This window comes from Mus musculus, chromosome 4, assembly GCF_000001635.26.
Source record: "Mus musculus strain C57BL/6J chromosome 4, GRCm38.p6 C57BL/6J".
In the NCBI taxonomy this organism is placed as follows: Eukaryota; Metazoa; Chordata; class Mammalia; order Rodentia; family Muridae; genus Mus; species Mus musculus.
The window spans coordinates 99,271,997-99,292,967 of NC_000070.6; the positions used below are offsets into that span (position 1 = coordinate 99,271,997).

General features: G+C 43.3%; 1 protein-coding gene across 6 annotated transcripts in view; it reads left to right on the forward strand.

Annotated features, from left to right (window-relative positions):
- Positions 1-20,971, forward strand: part of Atg4c (autophagy related 4C, cysteine peptidase) — a 108,100-nt gene that overhangs the window by 82,838 nt on the left and 4,291 nt on the right. For 2 of the 6 annotated variants that reach the window (XR_376316.4, XR_003954943.1), the window contains 3 exons: positions 6,602-7,070; positions 8,083-8,295; positions 10,153-12,705. The gene's annotated coding sequence lies outside the window, so the exon portion shown is untranslated. The remainder of the gene's footprint in view (positions 1-6,601; positions 7,071-8,082; positions 8,296-10,152; positions 12,706-20,971) is intronic. The other 4 variants (XR_867865.3, XR_867860.3, XR_867862.3 and 1 more) reach the window with 4 other exon arrangements.

Here is a 20,971-nt window from a genome sequence, read left to right on the forward strand (position 1 = left end):
TCAGTCGTGAGTCTCCTCTGCTGTTCTGTGGTCACTCAGCCAACTGTCGTCCTTGGGGAGTGTGGGTGCCGTCATTCAGGAACATTTCCAAGTGATCTCTTTAGTTAGTAGTCCACCTAAATGTTTCCCCAGCATAACAATTGACTCTGAAAAATGCCAAAACAGTAGCTTCCAGGCCTTTTAAAGGTTTGGGCTAGGATAGACATAGTGCCTCTTTTGCTATAAAACAATTTGGGAAGACAATTCTAAAGGCCAGCCTAGACTCCGGTGTAAGGGAATGGATGGCATTTACTGTCAGGAGAAGTGACCATCTTTAATCTTCTGAAATCTTGATTTTAGGGGATCTTAATTTTTTTTTTTTACAACAATGTTTTAACTTTATTGACTCTTCAGTGTCCACATAAAATACTCAACAAATGCCAATATCTCTTTAGCATAAGCAAGAGTGAGTTTCCTTAGTTTCCTGCAAAGTCTCAGAAGTAGATAACTCAGAAAAAAACCACTTGTATTATGACTTCATGAAGCCTCCATTTCAGAGATTACAGAGGATTCCTAATTGCCTGTGTTAGAGCTGGGGTACAGGTTCCCACCCCTTTTCCTTTCAGGTGTGCAAAAATGACTTTTGGGTCCTAGGAAATTTAAATTTCAGTATAAAAAGAAACATGAGCACACGATTGCTCCAGAAAAAGAATTTTGGCTGGGACTTTAGATGGGTAATTTTGTTCTGCAAAAAAGACCCTATCCATTTTCTCCTTGGCTGCTTAATTCTCATTTCTCTATTAGAGTCTGAATTTAGAGAGTCATCTCTGACTAGGTCCTACTCTGCCAAAACAACAGAAAGTGCCAAGCTGCCGGAGCCATGGTGGCCAATTTGACATGGAAGCATTATAAAAACAGGACTGAGAGATCAGCTTTGAATTCCCTAAACTTTTTTTTGAAATACTTACAAAGGTTTTACACACAGGCACCATGCCGGCTTTTCTCTGCAAACGCAGCCCTTGCCCAGCCAGCCAAGCCTCCTGCTGAAAGCCGGCAGACAATGGTGGGAAAGGCATTATGGGGCGGATTGCGCTGTAAAGACAGCCACGGGATTATGAGTCCCTCTTTCCCTGAAGGCAGCAGCAGAATCACCAAGAGGCGCCTGTCCCCCTCAAATGAGATACAGCAGTTCATCATGTCAGACTCCGCCACGGAGGGTTAAGGCTATGGGGCTTCTGGCTGTCAGCAGCAAGGATTTCATCTTGGGGCCCCTCAGGTCATATGGAGGAAGCCTAAGAAGTTCATCCTGCCATTTCCATTGTCTGGCATCTTGTCCCCAGTTACCACCCCAGTGTGCTCTTGACCAGCCTTGTAACCAAAATCATGTCTATGTTCAAGAAATTAGCATCCCAGACTTCCCTTCTCTTCTGTAGGAGAACACCCCAGTTGGTATTCAAATAAACTAACTAACAGAAATAGAAAAGGATTGGCATATTTTAACAAGGAAATCTTAATACATGTCTACAAACTTAGAGAACTGTCTTTTAATATTTAGATTCATTCTGTGAAGAGAATTTGAAGTTATTTCTACGGAGTATAAATTTACTGTAGGGGCAGAATTCTGAAGGAAAAACAGAAGCAGTCCTTTAGTGGAGTTACAATGTTGCGATTCTGTTCACAGCTCCTGTAGACTCTATTGGACTCAGTTCAGATTTTGCACACAGCAATTGTTTCATTGTAGAAATCTTTTGTGTCTTTTTTTTTTTTTTTGGAATTGCTACATTGTCTATAAATATTTAGCGCTAAGCCCTGATTGGGTTGTATTTACCCCTGTAGTTCTGTATTACAGATGCATCTGCTGAAATGAAAAGTGGCCACATTTTCACTAGTGCTTAATTAAATGCCAAAATTTATCTACATTAACAACAAAGTCGTGAAATTTATTGATCAATTCACATGATATAAGTTGACAAATGGCTTAAGCAATTTCCATAATTTTCTACACGTGTTAAAATTTGTAATGAAAAAGAACACTATATTCACATTAAATGAGAGCTGAGAGGGAGACTCTGTCCCAGGGCCAGTGCCCTGGAGCAGTGGATGTTGTCTGCCCGCCCTGTCCAGGCTTGCTGTTTGAGCTGTGTACAGATGGGGCTCTGACAGACCTACAGCTGTTCTCCTAATTGTCCATTAAGCGTTCTATTGATTCTCTGATTCAAAGTACATGTCTTTCAGCTCAAGCTATCCTGTGAAGTGGCAGACACATTCCTTGTAGAATGACAGAGCCGCTCGAAAGCTAAAAATGTGCTCTGCCAGTTTCAATTGAGGGTGCTGCTGTGAAAGAGAAGGCTTGGTTAAAGGCGCTCTGTGATCGAGGGGTAGGCTGTATTTTCTAAACTTTTAGCATCAATCAATTAAAGTAGCAGCAGCCTGGAGAGTTTTAATTCCTGGTTAAGGGTGTACAGATTACACCTGGCCGATACAGGTTAGGGCAAAGGGATCAGTCTCAGCAACAGATCAGATGGCTGGGCTGATGTCTGCAGATGCTTTCCCGCCTGCACCTGACAGGCACAGTCATTTTCATTTCTCCTGAAAGTTCGATTTTAGCACGTAAAAATTGAGATCATCTGCAATCCCACATTATGCCAATCAGAAGCATGTTCAGAATTGACTCTCTTTAATCCGGAAAGAAAGAGTTATATAAGATGCATATCTATTGCAAGGCCCATAAATCTTCAGAGGAACGAGGGGTCCTAGATAAAAGCTTGAAGGTTCTTCTGGCCCGGAAGGGGTCCTTTGACATATCACTTCCGGTCCCTAGTGATGCAATCAGCTTAGCACTTGATCTCATTTTGCCCAGCTGTGTCTCAAGCCATGCGCTGCTCTCTTTAGAGTGCATCAGTTGTGTAGTCCACTGCAAATCAGGGTTTTAGGACTGAAACAAATCAACTCTCTCTCGAAGTGGTTTAGGTTGCTCTGAATAGCATTTGCTTTCTTATCTTAATGGCAGTACACAGCCTAATGTTTTTCTATCATCTGGGTTTAGTTCTTAATTGCCATGTAGCAGGACATTTTGTTGGAAACAGTCTTGCTGCCTAGTGATGTTTCATCTGTAAATGAGATGAACAATGTTTGTTGCCGCTTGTGTCTCATTAATTTAATTAGCCCCCCCCCCCCAAGGCCTCCATTTCTGTTGCGGTTCTCTGGTGTGATTTTTAACTATTGAATACGTTTTGACATTTATCTAAAATTTCAAAGGGGAAAAAGATTATCAAACACATCTTCGTGTGTTTTAAGTACTAAGGATATCTAAATGAGTAAACGAGGAACAGAGTCAAGAGGAAGGGAAATCACTTTAAAGGAAGAATTACCCAAAAGCTGTTTCTCCCAATTTCTTCGATATATGCCACGTTCTCATCTGTTCATCTTCTCCCGAGAGCTTCTCTCTTGAGCAGTGTCCACCTTTCTCCTCCAGTTGGTTTGGTTGGGTAGAGGAGCACTGTCCTTATGCACAGTGCTGTCTGAAGTGTGGCTCCTGTGACCCAGGTCCTCTCTGTCCTGAATCCTTGTACTGCAACATCAGAACCGTGAGCTGTCTAACCAAGCAGGGGTTTAGAATGTCGGGGAGTTCAGTGTTTTCACCGTTAACATCTTCAGGGTTTAGGAGTAGAAGTTTCTCAGTCTATTTGCCTTCAAAACATTTGTTTTAAAATTCAAAAGTAGGTGGACAAATGAGCTATCCTGACACGTACTACAGAATCTAATCCCGGTGCAGGGATTTATGGACTTGGGGAATGTGGACACTTGCAACCTAGAGCCCCTGTTCCCTCACCGCAGGGTGATAAATTCTCTCTATCTGCTTTTCCCTCGGAAAACAAGAGAAAAATCCATTTTGAGCATGGTAATATAGTATATATTGATACCTGCAAAACATTATGTGAATCTACTTAGACTCCAGCACTTTCAATTACACTGTTAGCCAGTTTTTAAAGAAGATTTTTAGAAGCTTTCAACTGTAGACTTTTGTCTTGTTGAATGAACTTCAGCTACACTAAATTTTAAGTAAATTTGTGATGACTGAGCAATATACATTGGCTGAGCTAGAATCCAATAACCCACAGGACAAATTAATTTTCAACAAAAAGGGCAGAAACCTCAAGTGCCACGAGTATATGGAGCCTCATTCTTTCTCTCTGGAGCCATTTTTTGCAAATCACTACAGCTATTCATAATCTAAATCAGTCTCCTTTAGCAGCAGAAAGATCTTTTCTCATGACAAAACAGAGGCTGACATTCATTACTGCTAACTTGCGTAAGCTACCTTAAATTTATTGGTGCTTCTCCACTTACCTGGGTAAGAATTCCTTTGTCTCCTGCTATAGGGAAATTTCAGCTCCACTACTTAAAAATATCAATTGTCACTTTTATCAGAACTTTTGGCAGTTTACTTTATTTTAGAAGTAAAACTGGTGGTTAAGGTTTTTAGGACTTCCAATGGGCGTTGTTTGAATCATATTTAATGGGTGTCTAGGATAGTAATATGATTATGTTTAAGTTCTGTGCTGTACAAAAAAAAAATCCATATTTCTATCCATGTACTGCTGGGGAGGTTCTGGGGAAACGAGCCTTTTCGTGGTGGATGTGGCATTACCTGCCAGCCGTGGGCAGAGGAGAAACCACCCAGGTCTGTGCACTGGTTGTATTCAAAGGTTGATTAAAGCGGGGAGGAGGTTATCAGATGGAACTTTGAAATGCTCCATTTACTGCCAAAGCCTTTCTGTCCATCAGTGGGACAGAGTCTCGTATATGCTCATAGGCTCCTGATAGAGTCTTTCTTTTGTGGATCAGCATTCTTTCCAGGTTTTAAAACACTGGCCTAGAAGGCGGTATGAGGCATCATGTTATTACATCATTAGGAATATGCCATTGCTTTTTAGGTACCCCTCACCCCACCCATCTATTCTGACTAAAAAGGAACAAGGAGAAACTGAATATACACACACCAGTGATAAATTGGTTGGTTTGTGTCTAACAGGCAGATCTGTGGGACAATAAGAACTAATCCCACAAATGTTATTTGTGGTAAAATGTGATGTGTGGGAGAGTGTGATGTGACTGTAACCTGAGCTCCACTTGACACAGAGTTGATATGAGGCCCAGATGAGCCCCAGGTAGACAATAAGATCTTGCCAGGCAGCGGTGGCATACACCTTTAATCCCAGCACTCAGGAGGCAGATGCGGGTAGATCTCTGAGAGTTTGAGACCACGATCTCTACTGTAGCTCTGTTTAACAAAAGATTGCCAGCTCTGGTCAGAATGTTCTAAGTTAGTGACTGAGATATTTTGGAATGAAGGTTAAAGCAAACACCTACATTCTATCAAACACTGCGATAATAAATTCTCATCCCCTGAGGTAACTCCATGTGACTAGAGCTGAGTTTGCCCACTAGATTTCATAGGCAGATCTCAGGTCTCAGATCTCAGATCTGCTACCTGCAGAAGGGCTGTTCTGAGCAAGGCCTCGAAGTAAAATCACCAACACCTGGAAGCTTTGAGATTTGCTTTCCTTTTGAGACAAAAGTCTCTCTATGTAGCCTTGGCCGGCCCGGAACTCACTTTGCAGACCAGGCTGGTCTTGAATTCATAGAGATTCATCTGCTTCTTGAATGTTGGGACTGAAGGATGCGCCGTCATACCCAGCTCACCTGAGAGTTTTTAACATCTAGAATAAGCTGGTTGACCATGTTACTAACTAGGTAATGTTCCCTCCAAGGATAGAGTTGATTTCAACAATTCTCAGTTTCTTTCCCTGGAGTTAGTCACAGCTCCATCTGGGTAGTGGGTTCCCATTTTTGCTGATGTTTTGTTTAACTTTGGTATTCTTCTGATGCTGCCCCCTCCCATTTATAAAGAACAGCTCTGTACTCCCCCAAATCTAAGTATGTCTTTAAAATCAGAGTTGTTGAGGATGCTGTTTCCCTATGTGGGCACAGTGAACCATACCACCCTTCAACACTAAGGGAGGAAACAGTATCTTTTTCTTGGGTGTGAGATGGCTTCATTACAGGCCAGGCTGGTCTGGAGCTTGCTGTATAGCCTGTGACTGACATACAGACAGGAACTCAGAATCCTCTTTCCTCCGCTTCCTAATGCTGGCTGCCATTAAAGTGCATGCCATCAGACCCAGCTGTAAACTACTGAATAGGTAAGAGGGCTTAATACCTTAGTAATAGAACACAGATTTTTTTTTTTCCTGCCAGGAGATAAATGGCCACATTGAACCTGCGTATTAGATATTTGTTCAGGACTAAACACAGCACATGTCCACAAGACAGAGCTGCACTCCAGCTCTGGCTGGCTCTCGGTGAGGAATGCACTTGCATCCTGGAGTCAATCCTAATACAGTCCACCAGACACCGTACTCAGGCACCGTAAGCGTCCTTAAGTCCTAGAAGAACGGAATTTGAAAGTGTGTCTTGTAGCCAGCTATACAGCAGACTGTGGGGAGAACAGGGATGGATAGAGTTCTGGTATAATAGGTTAGAAACATCCCAGGGTCTCTCTTGACATCTGGCTGACTTCCTGTAAAAGGTTTCTTCTGTTTTTTTCTTATCTTCCCAGGCAGGATGTACTTCTGAACTGCACGACCCTGCCAGGCATACCCTTGCTGTACTGTGTGGTCTGTGCTGATACCCATCTTCCTGGACCTCTCTCTCTCGAAAGTGGTCTGTATTGGCCGTGGAGGCTTGCTGGGAATCCTAAGTGAGACTTTGCTCTTCGCGTCAACCTCCCGGAGTCTCTGTGTGTAGACTAAGCGCAGTGACCGTTTCTTAGTTTTTTTTTTTGTTTGTTTGTTTTTTTTGTTTTTCACTTGGTCCACCGGAGCTGCGCTGCTTCATCCCTGCTCTGTCTACACTCCCCGGCTTGAGCTACCCTGATTCTTGCCTTTCCTCCACAGGCACACTTTCTCTTCTACTCTGTAAACATGAGATGCTCTGGATTTCTTGTTTAGGTTTTTGTGTTATCCTCCGTGATGATTTCATCCAGGCCTGCAGCTGTGAAGATCTTCTTTCCAGTAGCCACTCCCAAGGTAAGAACGCCAGCTTGGATGCTCCCCAATAACGTCGGCTAGCGGCAGCAGCTCCCCAGTTGCATAGTGGACAACATCTGGAACCGAAGAATAGTGAGGACCTCTGATGATGGATAACAAGAGAGCCATGTAGAAAGTCATGGAAGTGCCAAGTAGGAAGGAATAATTAACTCTGGAAGATGGTGTGGGTTGTGGATGAGTTCTTGTTCTTAAAGGTAAAATTAAAAAAAAAAGGATAAAAGAAAGACTATATACCTAGACAAAACTATTATCTGAAAATATACAAATAGGAATCTCCCTCCAACACCCTACTTTGTAGGGTGGAGACTGAAGAAGGGGCAAGGGCGTTCAAAACAATGAGAAGAGTATTTGAAAAGAAAGATGTAGCTGGAAGTAGTGGTGTACACCTTTAGTCCGGGAAGAAGGAGGGGGAGGGGGGAGGGGGAGGGAAGGGGGGGGGAGAGAGGTAGAGGTGCTCCAGTATCCCACGTGCAGAAAATTACTCATAATTTGGCATTGAAAAAGCACAACGTGTGTGTGTGTGTGTGTGTGTGTGTGTGTGTGTGTGTGTGTGTGTGTGTTTGGGGGTGGATATGTGAGAAGGCTCTTGGGCTCTAGGACCTTCTATGCATTGAGAGCTGATACTGCTTGAACATTGTCAGTTGGGGAGATATTAAACAAGGAGCGTGGCTCTATAATGCTAGTGCTTTCTGAAATGACTGTGCCTGCCCTACACACAGTAACCTGGAGTGGACAGGTCTGCTAGGAAAGCGTGAGAAGAGTCTGTGGGTGAGATGAAGGTACCCCGAATTAAGACAAGGGATGCAGAGATGGAAATGAAGAAAGGGCTTCTGGGACATACTTGAGACTTAGGCAAAACTAATGTGATTGCTTATTCCTGGGAGCATGAGGAAGACAAACCGTATTTGTACCTTAAGAGTTCATTTGCTGTCCCTAAGTCTAAATAATGTGGTGTTTCATCATCTGCTAAGATGGGGCTTTCATTCTCCAGTTCATAGGCCAGTGCAGGCCAGGGCTCTCTCTCCAGAACTGAATGGTTTCTCAGGACAGAGCCCAGCTTAAGAGAATCTTGGACATCATTTAGTTCAAGCTCCCGCTAACATCAACCATCTCTGAAGCTTCTTGAATAGAGGATCAGCCCCAGCTGAAATCCACCTTCAGTCATGGAGAACTGGATACCTGGCCCACCCTCACCCAGGAGGTGGTAAGAGTTCTTTACACCCCGCCGTCTGTCTTACCAAACCATGAGAGTCGTACTCAGGAACTAAAGTTGACATTTGACTCCCCAGGTTTCCACAGCTAAGCTATCTCAGTGGTTCCTGGATTCCTTACCAACTTGGTCATATTCCTCAAACACATTTGAAATAAAAGTGTCAGACAGTGGTGGCCCACACCTTTAATTCCAGCACTTGGGAGGCAAAAACAGTGAGATCTCTGTTAGTTTGAGGCCAGCCTGGCCCACAGATCATGTTCTAGGATAGCCAGGGCTATACACAGAAAACCTGTTTAAAAATACAAAACAAAACAAAAAATACAAGTATCCTTTTTAAGATCCTTCCCAGGGGAACACCACAATACTGCAGAGGTCTGGCCAAAGTAGCCAAGGTTACCATGGGTATGTTCAACAGTGTATCCCAGAGTGTTTTGTTTCTTAGCAGTTAGATGGTACAGAGTCTCTGGCCACCAAATCTGAGACATCTTTTTCCCCTTCCTTCCTTCCTTCCTTCCTTCCTTCCTTCCTTCCTTCCTTCCTTCCTTCCTTTCTTTCTTTCTTTCTTTCTTTCTTTCTTTCTTTCTTTCTTCCCCTTCTTCCCCTTTTCTTCTTCTTCTTCTTCTTCTTCTTCTTCTTCTTCTTCTTCTTCTTCTTCTTCTTCTTCTTCTTCTTCTTCTTCTTCTTCTTCTTCTTCTTCTTCTTCTGTTCAATTGACTTTTAGAATCTGTGAGCACATTTTTATATATGGTACTTTTAGTTCGTGAACATCAGCTAAGCTAAGATTTCCATTGCCCTCAGCCTCGGTTCTTGCTGTCGGGATCCTGCTGTGTCACTCCTGGCTGACTTGGATATATTTTAGGCTTTGTCACTTCAGTCTCACCGTTCATTCCTACACCTATACTAAGCATATTATCTCCTCTGTGTTGTGTTCAGATGAGGAAACCTCTGTCTCCCTAATTCATATCCCACAGTGGGGAGAAGGATGGGGAGGGGGAGAGAGAGGGAGACAGAGAGACGGAGAGACAGGCAGACAGAGAGACAGACAGACAGAGAATGTGAAAGCACCTCATTATATACCCCATTGATTTCACAATGGTTCAAGCCCTGGCTAAAAGACAATGTGATGTGTGTGTGTGTGTGTGTGTGTGTGTGTGTGTGTGTGTGTGTATAATCGTTGTAAGCCCTGTTGGGAGGTGGGCACACAGTACTCAAGGCCTAGAGTATCACCCACTAACAGTCTTCCTGACTTGAACTGGTGGCCTTTCGTTACTTAAGATGACTTTCCTCTTGGCTCTTGTTTTATCTTTTAATGGCTTCAGGGGTTGGAAAACAAACCTTATTCCCTATCCTTGCCCAGGAGTCATTGCCTTAGAAGTGTCCAGCCTCTGTGACTTCTCTTTGGACTATTGCTTCTTCACAGAGGATTTCCTCTGTAGACTCTGATGCTCATGGACTCAGAGGTGGGTTCAAGGTGTCCCAGGGCCGGAATTGCCCAATTTCATGGTAGGATGAGGCCTGAGAGATCACTTGACACAATCCTCCATTTTGCCAATGAAGACGTGAGACCTGAGGCTGCCAGGGTGCACGTTTCCCTATCACGTGAGAATCCCTCATGCCGGAGGAGCTGCTTGGAAGTCACCATTCCACAGAGCAGCCAGGCAGCATTCAGAAAACTGGTGCCACCTCTCCCGAGATCAGGGAAACCACTGGCCTTTCTGTAAAGTGGATTATTTTTAACCATGTTTCCTTGGCTTCCTCTGACTCGCAGGCTCCTCCAAGACCCCTCTGTTGTCTTTAAGGAGCAGGATTTCCCCAGCAAACACAACCATGTTGTTTGTCTCTCAACAGCTCTGCTGTGCAGGGACTGAGGGCTGCACTCGTGATGAGCCCAGGGACGCCTGTGCCAAGCCTCTGATATATAGTGCGGGGACTGCAGGGCATCCGAGTTGTAACAAGAACAAGATGAGCTTGTGGCCTCGGGCTCCTAACCTGCTCCTCAACCCACACTTCAAAGAAAGTTATTACACAAGAGTTAGACTAAATCAAACCAAACTGCAATGTTTGCGCACTGTGGTCCATTTTCAGATCTCTCTGTATCTCACCACAAGTCCCTCAGAAACCCAGTCAGGAACAAAACAAAACGACCCAATGATAATTTAGTTGTAAGTCTTTAAAAAATGAGCCCGACTGATTTATTTTGAAATTTCAGTTAAGCACAATGTCAAGAAAATCTCTGTGGCTATTTGTCATTTTTCTCCCCTTGCATAAGTCCAAGCAGGCAGAATAAAATTAGGAACTGGCTGCTTATAGGCTCCCCAGGTCTTGATGTAGGCTTGATTTCACTACTGGAATATCAGAGATGCTTTGGTGATGATCCTCTGTCAGAATGCTCGTCACAGCAAGGAAGACCTTTATTATGCCATCGGCTCATTTTATTAGCCTTGTTATACAGCTACACAAAGGAGCACAATAGATCATCTAAAAGATAAATATTTCACTTTGGCTAGACCTACAACTCTCATTTTTTCCCCCTTACCCACAACCTGAAAAGCATGAAAAGTTAGGTTTTCCTTTTGTAGCTTTGAATAGAGGCAGGTTCAGGTTTTTGCACTGCAAAAGCAATAAAGCTTATATTCATTGCTACCTACTAGTATGTTTTAAATTTTTTTATATTTATGTGTGTGTGCATGCATATGTGTGTGAATGCAAATGGAATAGCACGTTGTTTCCTTCTATCATGTGAGCCCTGTGAATGGAACCCAGGTTACCAGACTTGGTGACAACAATAGTTATCCACAGAGCCACCTCCTCTTTGGCCCCTGTTAAGTATATTAAGTATGGACAATTTTGTGTGGTAGATGCAACGTCCCATACTCTAATAATTGAACCATTAAAACCCATCCCAGGCCAATCCTCATGGATCTCTTGTGTTTCAGAAAAATATTCTTGTTTCAACCATGAGTCATTATGGTCTCATGATCACCTAGAGTCAGTTCTGGGAGAGACCACCAAGCTATGTGAAGAAGGATGCTGGGACTGAGGGCAAGTGGTGTTTACCTCACATCTTCTGGTGGAACTGCTGCCTCTACCTACCTTCTGACTGTAGGAGGTTTATCGAGTGGCTGTCCCTGTGGCCTCCACAGCCTCAGCAAGGGATACTCAGAGCATCCTAGCCATCACGCTTAGGGAGGCCTCAGTCTATGCCAGGGGTTTAATGGATAGTAATATCAAATTGTTTGTGTATGTATACACATTTAGGTGTATGTTGGAGGATAGACTGTGTCTAGATCTGCAGAGAGGAAAGGGAAAGCAAACCAGATTGGGTAGAGAAATAAGGGTGGATTTGAACCTACGCTGCACTCAGTAGAACATCTGCCGTATGTTAGGTACTTTATACTGTGCTTGATCTCACGGACTCTTCAGAGCAAGCTAAAGACACGGAGCCCGTGAAGCTTCACGTCACGGGTGGAAGCATTCAGAGGCCAAGCGCCTTGTACAGAGTTAAGAAATTAAAGTCCATGTCCCGGCCTCAAAACTGTTGCTCTCCCTTGCTATCTAGTAGCTGCAGCACAAATTGTAGCATTAGAGGAGCGAGCATAACACAGAACACACAGAGAACAGAGGGACTGAAATGAACAGAGAGCAGGTCTTGTAGTAATAGTAAGGCTGGCGCCTACTGGGCTTTTGGAGGGGCTACCATATATGAGCCACAGTGCCAGAGTCTATTGCACGTAATAGTGACATGGTCCTATGCCTGGGAACCACTGTTATAGTGAGTTTGCTAAGTGTGTGTGTGTGTGTGGGGGCCTGAAAGTCTAAGTAATCTGTCTAGCCCCCACAGACAGTGGGGGAGCTGAACTGGCATGAGTTGAAAATCAGATTTTACCTGTTGGACTACAAAGACTGCACTCAAGTCACACTAGAACATCAGAGTACAAATAAGCCAAAAGGACTTTATTTCCAAGGTCTGCAGTCTGAAGAGGACAGATTCACGGACAATAACTAAAATGTGTTTGCGATGGAGGCAAGTGCAGAAAAGGTAGTACCAAAGAGAGTGACTGCCTAACTGAGACTGGGAACAGAATGTCGGTGACATCTGGGGACAATGTCCCAAGGAAAATAGTGTTTCAATTAAACGTTAATCAACCTTTTTTTTTTTTTCTTCAGAACTGGGAATCAAGCCTTAATTTGCACATGCCAGGCAAGTGCTTGGCAGCTGAGCTACACCCCACAGACCTTGTTTTTCTGTTTTTGTTTTGTTTGTTTGTTTGTTTGTTGTTTGTTTGTTTTTGAGACAGGTTCTCACTGGTAGTCCAAGACTACCTTGAATTTAATATGTGTCACTGACGGGCCTGGAGTTTGTGATCAAAAGCCTCAGCCTCCTGAGTGCTAGAATTACAGGTATGTTCCTCCACTGCAATAACTGATTTTGACTCAGGGTTGCTTGTTTATATTCCACATTTTCTAAGTGGACATGCTGAAACCGATGGTTCAAAATGGCGAATGTAGTGGACGTTTATTGCATTTTCTGTCTTACACGTCCCTGGGTATCCTCACGCTACTCACACAGACATTGTACCACTGCTTTTTTAACCTTAAAAAGTCAACACACAGGCTCAGGCTCTTGACACCAAGGCTTATGACCTGATTTCTTTATCGAGGAAGGAGAGAATCAACTCGACAAAGTTATCCTCCGACCTATATATATGCCCCCCCCACCGCCACCCGCCACTGAGTAAATAAATGTAAAAAAGAACCCAAACAAACCCCTTTTAAAAAGTCAACAAAGACAGTGATTTGTAGACAACACTTCCTGCTTCCTTGAACATCCTGACTGTATAAGAGCTGCTGTTTCCAGGACAGACTCTGACCCTTTCTTAGACCACAGCAGCAAGCTCTGCTGATGAAGCCAAGAGGCAAGCTTATTTCTCATCATGGCATTCTTCCCCAGGAATATGCTCAAACACTTCCCATGCTTAATAGTTTTTGATTTTTGTAAAACCCACATTTAATCTAATATTATTTATTATACAATTAATTAATAATATAATTTATTATAATATGTAATATATTATGTAATTACATTTTATTCAGTTTTAAGTGTGTAGTTGATTCATTTTGATAAATGTATCCAGTTGTATAATCACCATTACAGTCAAGTTACAGACGATTGTCAAAGCCTGAAGAAACTTCCTGTGTCTTTTGGCAGTTACTGGAATCAGGTGTAGTAGCGAGTGTCGTGGTGAGCAGCTGGCTAATGAGTTAAAAGACTGGACAGAGCGCGGCCAATCCAAGGACCTAATACCTGTGGAGCCTTGTCTAAGGACTGGTTCATTGATGTATTCAGACCTCCGACCAGCTCTGTGGAGTCTTTTATTCTAGTAGAATAGGAAGCTGCAGCCCCGGGGGGATATCAACCGTTAGTCCCATGCTAGATTCCCCTCAACTTGTGTTTCTCACAGCATTGCTCTCTACAGCTAAGATTGAGAGAAAAGATATAAAGAAGTCCAGAAGGCAAGTATGCAGGACTGGGCACTGTCTGATTCTCGTTATTTGAAGTCCTAAAAAAGTAAAACCAGCAATTGAAGGCCAGTGGGTCCCCACCGCAAGTAGGGAAGGGGGCTACTATGTGAGTTCCCCAGTCATGGTTCTGGGATAATAACCAGAATGGTAATTGCTCAGCTCTATGCATTTGCCAAGATTTATAAAACTTTCAGTAATGCCATTTAAAAAGTATTATAAGAAAACAATGTGGAAAGACATGTGAAATATCTTTGTTCAAAACTCAAAACGGAAATGGTGAGGTGGCTTAGTGGGCCAGAGTGCTTGCTGAGCAAGCCTGACAACCTGTGCTTGGTCACCGGAACTCATGTGAAAGGCAAAAGCTACCCGTTCAAGGTTGTGCCTGGACTTCTGTGCGTGTGTGTGTGCGAACACACACACACACACACACACACACACACACTAATGATAAACATTTAAAAGCCACAACATCATTATCATATTCAGAAATATAGTTGCTAGAGCCAGGAATACAGTGCAGGAATATTTCTATGTAACTTGATGCCGAGAAAAATTTTAAATCTGGCAAAAGATGCATTAGGTGTCCACTGTGACTTGGAAATTAAACTGGTAAACTCAATTTTCTTGCGGTAAATGAACAATTCAATATCCACGCTTCTAAATCTATTGCAAACGACTGCTGACCGAGGAGCTGATTAAGCGTGGTCCGGAAAGAGCTTGCAACTAGGAGTGTTTACTAACATTTCAATTTCTATGGCTCATTTATTAGACTCAGAATAAAAAGGTGAGAGGGCTGTTTGGGATTGTCTTTAACCTTGATGATATTTCTACTGAAGCAGCATAATGGCTCTTAATTGCTTAAGTGAAGAGAGCGTGTTGACGTGTCCTTCTTTGGGCTAAGAGCTTCGAGCCTAGACTATTATGCTAATTCAAGCATTATATACACCTAAGTATTTATGAGGCTGACACCAGTGATGTTGCAGGTAAAGGGCTGTGAAATGGTCTGTAAACAGAGAGAATTGATTTGAGGCCCAAAAGCAGTGCTGATAAAAGTCACAGCCATTGAACAGCCAACCCTACAATTTCTATCCAGATTGTCAACCTAGGTCAGACAGTGTCAGCAGGCTGTCATTAGAGATCAGTTGGGTGGCTTAATAACATATAAACCCAAACACACAGGAACTCTCATGGTGGTGGTCTAGTCTTATCTGGTGTGGCTGGGTGCATGTGCCCACTTGCACATGAACTTTCATTGTGGAAGCGTCGCAGTGCTAAAGTCAGTGGATGTTAATGTGTTGGTGTCCGTTCAAGTTTGACCGCGGTGTGACTTATCCAGGGACTGTGCAGCATCCAGAGACATAGGGAAGAAGGCATCAGAAACCTTCCACGGAATGAAGAAAGGGTGGCCAACTGATGGTGGCGCCCGATGGTCTGCATCATCAGAAGGTGTCACATCTCTTCCCGCATTAGAACTGTACAAGTCAGCCTCAAGACAAGTGTGTAAGAGACAAGGTCATCATTTTCATTTGGATTATTACAGGCTTTGCTAACGCAGCTTTTCAAAGACGGTGTCAGGATGGCTTAGCCCCGTCTTTGCTTTAAAGCAGAACTACCTATGTGCTTACCCGACTTTGGATGATGGGATGGAAAATCCCTTCCCATCCTCATTTACAGGCAGAAGGAAGAAAGGACGTGCTTCTCTTCTCCTGCTGGAACAGAACAAAACTGAAATGTTCCATGTCAGTAGAGCAAGCTGCTGGAGGCAGGCGGCACCTTGGGGTAAGGGTGCCACCTCCTATGCCCCATTTTCTTCACTCCTGAGTGTCGGCCTTCCAGGATTATTGTGGGAAATGCTCAGGAAAGGGCCCAGCACCTAAGCCCACACTGGACACGTATTTGGCCTCATACACTTTTTTTTAATTCTTTTTTTTAATTAGTTATTTTCCTCGTTTACTTTTTCAATGCTATCCCAAAGGTCCCCCATACCCACCCCCCCAATCCCCTACCCACCCACTGCCCCTTTTTGGCCCTGGTGTTCCCCTGTACTGGGGCATATAAAGGGCCTCTCTTTGCAGTGATGACCGACTAGGCCATCTTTTGATACATATGTAGCTAAAGACAAGAGCTCCCAGGTACTGGTTAGTTCATATTGTTGTTCCACCTATAGGGTTGCAGTTCCCTTTAGCTCCTTGGGTAATTTCTCTAGCTCCTCCATAAGGGGCCGTGTGACCCATCCAATAGCTGACTGTGATCATCCACTTCTGTGTTTGCTAGGCCCTGGCATAGTCTCACAAGAGACAGCTACATCTGGGTCCTTTCAGCAAAATCTTGCTAGTGTATGCAATGGTGTCAGCATTTGGAAGCTGATTATGGGATGGATCCCTGCATATGGCAATCACTAGATGGTTCATCCTTTCGTCACAGCTCCAAATTTTGTCTCTGTAACTCCTTCTATGGGTGTTTTGTTCCCATTTCTAAGAAAGGGTAGAGTGTCCGCACTTTGGTCTTCGTTCTTCTTGAATTTCATGCGTTTGGCAAGTTGTATCTTATATCTTGGGTATCCTAAGTTTCTGGGCTAATATCCACTTATCAGTGAGTACATATTGTGCGAGTTCCTTTGTGATTGGGTTACTTCACTCAGGATGATACCCTCCAGGTCCATCCATTTGCCTAGGAATTTCATAAATTCATTTTTTTAATAGCTGAGTAGTATTCCATTGTGTAAATGTACCACATTTTCTGTATCCATTCCTCTGTTGAGGGGCATCTGGGTTCTTTCCAGCTTCTGGCTATTATAAATAAGGCTGCTATGAACATAGTGGAGCATGTGTTCTTCTTACCGGTTGGGACATCTTCTGGATATATGCCCAGGAGAGGTATTGCGGGATTCTCCGGTAGTACTATGTCCAATTTTCTGAGGAACCGCCAGACTGATTTCCAGAGTGGTTGTACAAGCTTGCAATCCCACCAACAATGGAGGAGTGTTCCCCTTTCTCCACATCCTCGCCAGCATCTGCTGTCACCTGAGTTTTTGATCTTAGCCATTCTGACTGGAGTGAAGTGGAATCTCAGTGTTGTTTTGATTTGCATTTCCCTGATGATTAAGGATGTTGAACATTTTTTCAGGTGCTTCTCTGCCATTCGGTATTCCTCATCATACATTTTTTTTTTTTAACAATCGTGTCTGAAGTACAACTCTTTTCTTCCTTGGGGCTCATGGACATTTTTCTGATTCTAGGAAATCTGATAAATATGTGTGGTATTTAAAAAAAACAAACAAAGGACAGAGCAGAACACAGTAGCACATGCTTGTAATCTCAGCATTCTTGAGGGAGGGACAGAGAAAATCAACTTGGAGGCCAACTTGGGCTACACAGCAAGAGTCCGTCTCAAACAAACAAACAAACAAGCAAACAAAAGCAAGCACCATCAACTCCTTTCCATTTTTCTTTCTCTCTGCCATGGGGTCAGTTGCACCTGGGAGTGCATCACTCTCCTTTGGTTTTGAGGCTTGTGCTGTGGAAGGTTCCATACTCCCTGAAGAACAACAGTAGCATCCTGTGTACGTTCATCCGAATCAGCTAAACTCCGTAAACACTCGAGGACAGCTTGTAGGAGTCAGTTCTGGCCGTCCACCTCGTGGCTGCTAGCGATTGACTGCAGCTCAGCAGGCTTGGTATCAAGTACCATCACCCGTGGTGCCGTCTTGCTGGCTTATAGGTTGGCTTAAGTTCTTCAATCTCACTCTGGATGGGAACCTCTGGATGCTTTGCCTTCTGTTCAAGTAGCATTTATGTCCCCGTATTGCCTTCCCTGTCCAGACTGTTAGTGATGAGCTCTTGTATTGCTTAGTAGTTATGGTTTAAACATCTTTCTCTCAGTAGACATTTGGTCTAAATAATGACATTTATAGTGACACTGTATGAAGCCAGGACAATGTTCAACCATCAGTGGTTTTTTCACTGCCCCTTTAATGGCTAACCTCTGTTATGTACATTAATAAAGCAGGTTTTGTCTTAGCTCAAGGGGTCAATGGGATTGCATTGTCTAAAAGTTTACCGTATGTGACCACATTAAGTATGGCATAATCTATAGTTACAAAAAGTTCTGTTTCAAAATCCTGATACGCTATAAATGTCTGTTTTAGGAATGCTTAATTAATTGTCTACACATGGCCTGCCTTGGTTGTAAGCAAAAGAGATTCACTTACCAGTTTGAAATCAAGGTTTCTTTGAGTCTTTGAACACACAGGTTTGTGTCAGCGATCTTCTTAGCCCTGTGTAGGTAGAAAAGCCAGTTGTAGGACCCAGGCCAGCTTTAAGATCATTTTGTTTCAATCCTTCTGGGGCAAGGTCGTTTTAACTAATTCCGAGTAGTAGTACCAAGATTATTCATAAGGTATCTGAGGGGTTCACAGCCTCGTAATAATCCATCCAGACCCCTGCGGTATAGAGATCATAGCCTCTTGAACTCTTTGAGTCAAAAAATAAACAGCTTAAAGTGGTTTGGGGTCCACTAGGGCCACAGAGGCAAACGTTTATAACCTATCAGGGGTGACAAATAGATTTCAGTATATGTATCAGTTCTGATAAGTTACTAGGAGTTGCTGGGAGCAAGGCACTCCAGGATTAGCAGGGAAACTGCTGTGATCCATTAGCCATGCCTGGTAAGGTAGTGGAATGTAGGGACATTTTGCTAGGGAGTATCACCCCAAGTTAGTATGCTGTGTAATCTTCCCTGGCCATCCTTTTTTCTGGTTGAAATAAGTTTCACAAAGTCGGGCCAGTCTAGATCATTGCATCCTGGGGTCTGCTTGTATTCCTGGGTCTCTGTCTCTCTGTCTCTGTTTCTCTCATTCTGTTTCTCTTCCTCTGGTTCTCTCTGTCCCCCTCTCTCTGTCTCTCTCCCCTCTTCCTCCCTCTCTTCCCCTTCCCCCTCCCTTCTTTCCACTCTCCTCTCTCTCCCTCCATCCTAGAAAAATAGAGAAGAGATATTTCTGTGAAATATAAACGTTTACTTCCTTGAACAAATATACTGAGCACGTGTTAAGTACTAAGCACTTGCCAGGTGTGCGTGAAGAACAGGCACATGCATATATTTGCTCAAAATACCTTTGCTAAATAAGTTAAAGTGTAAAACGTCACTAAAATACCTATTCTATGCTCAATAAATGTAAATTTTCCTTGCATACCAGATTTGGTTAATGTGTTGGGTTCACAGCATCTTTTCACATCCTTCCCAAGAGGGAATGTGGGAAATATTCAACTTGGGAGTTGAGAGACCCAGACCCTGGTCCTGGTTACATTACTAACAAGTTCAGGTACTAAACTCTGGTACTGTGACATCCCCTGAAGGCAATGCTGGTCCCTACTTCTCCTGACTATAATGTGTCCGGTCATATGGTGCTTAGAATAAAAAAATAATGCAGGCCATTGCTTTGTACAGTACTTCAAGCCCTGTTTAAAATTAAATAAAGGAGAAATAGGAACTGAGATAGATTATATTTTCAAATATTAAAATATTGAGGTTTGTGGGAGAAAGACAAGAATTTGACCCATCTGGATATATGAAGAATGAAACAGGTCTGAGTTCTGATGTGGCCTCTGGCACTTAGAAATTCTTTAGAAAGACACTGCAGTCCATCATAGAAAACTCCGGTTTCCTTATCTGCTCATTGTGGGTGGTAATAGTATCACTTCAAAGGGTTGCATGTTGGAATATATGACACATGACAAATTTATTACACTGGCTAGAATAGAATGTAATTTCAATATACTAGCTACTGTGACATTGCTTGATGATATTTTTTAAAAAAATATTTATTTGTACTTTTTATAGGTATGAGTGTTTGCCTACATGTATGTACATGTACTGTGCGCATGCCTGATGCCAACAGAGGCCAGAAGAGGGCATTCAGTCTCCTGGAACTGGAGTTACAGGTTGTTGTGAGCAGCCATGGGGGTGCTAAGATCTGACCCAGGTCCTCTGCAGGGCAGCCAGCATTCCTAAGCCCTGGACCATCTCCCCAGCCTCACCTTGCTATTTGTCTGTGCACAGGAATATGGTGATGTTTTGTATTTTGTCAATATAATTTCTCACACTTGCTAATGATTACCAACTGCAGTGATAACAGCCTTACAGTGCCTTGTGCAGCACTTTGGGGGAATCCTGATAGATATGATCTTTACATCAGTCTTTAGATTTAATTCTCACTCACACCTGGAAAGATGGATATGACAACCTCAGAGAAGGCCTTGGGGACCTAGCTAGAGAACTTGTCTGTTGTCATGGTTACAGGACTATGACACAGCTAGTCCCAGAATAGGATTGGAGTGCACCACTCCAAGTTCAAATTCCATTATGAATAAGGTCGAGTGCACACTATAGCACCATTGTCCTATTCTGTGTGCTCTATTGACACTTAAATGTATGCTCTCTGTGTGGTACTGGGGGATCAAACCTGGGGTCTCAGAGAAGCCAGGCTCCCACTGAGCTACATAAATGCATATCAATACACATCAATGCATATCAATACATATCAATGGATATCAATACATATCAATGGATATATATATATATTAATGCTTATCAATACGTATCAGTGCCTGCCTCCATCCCTTTCTTTCACCTTTTATTTCAACACAGGTCTCAAAGTTCTCCAGGGTCCTTGAACTTGCGATCTTTTCTGAGTAGCTGAGTGCAGCCCTGAGCCAGCAGGCCTGGCTCGTTACTTTTGAAAGCTTCCTGTGTTAGCGGGCTGTCCCAGCTCAGTGAAAGGCGAAGCATGTGGTTAAAAATCCAAAGGAAAACAATCTCAGACTAACCCAATGAATTAAAATGTGTAACCACTTCCCTGGCATAATTTTCTTGAAAGGATCATTTCAAAATTGACCTTAAAGTTAAGAAGAAGCAAACACAAAGGAAGTAGACTTGACTACAGATTCCCTCCCCTCCCCTCCCCTCCCCTCCCCTCCCCTCCCCTCCCCTCCCCTCCTCTCATCATTTACATTGGGTCTCATTCCCCTCCCCCTCCCACCCCTCATTCTCTGTTCCTTACCTTTCTTTACAACCATCTTCAGGCCAAATACACATGCAAGCAATATTCAGCACAGAGGCTAACTGGGGTCTTCACCTTGGTTTTTCA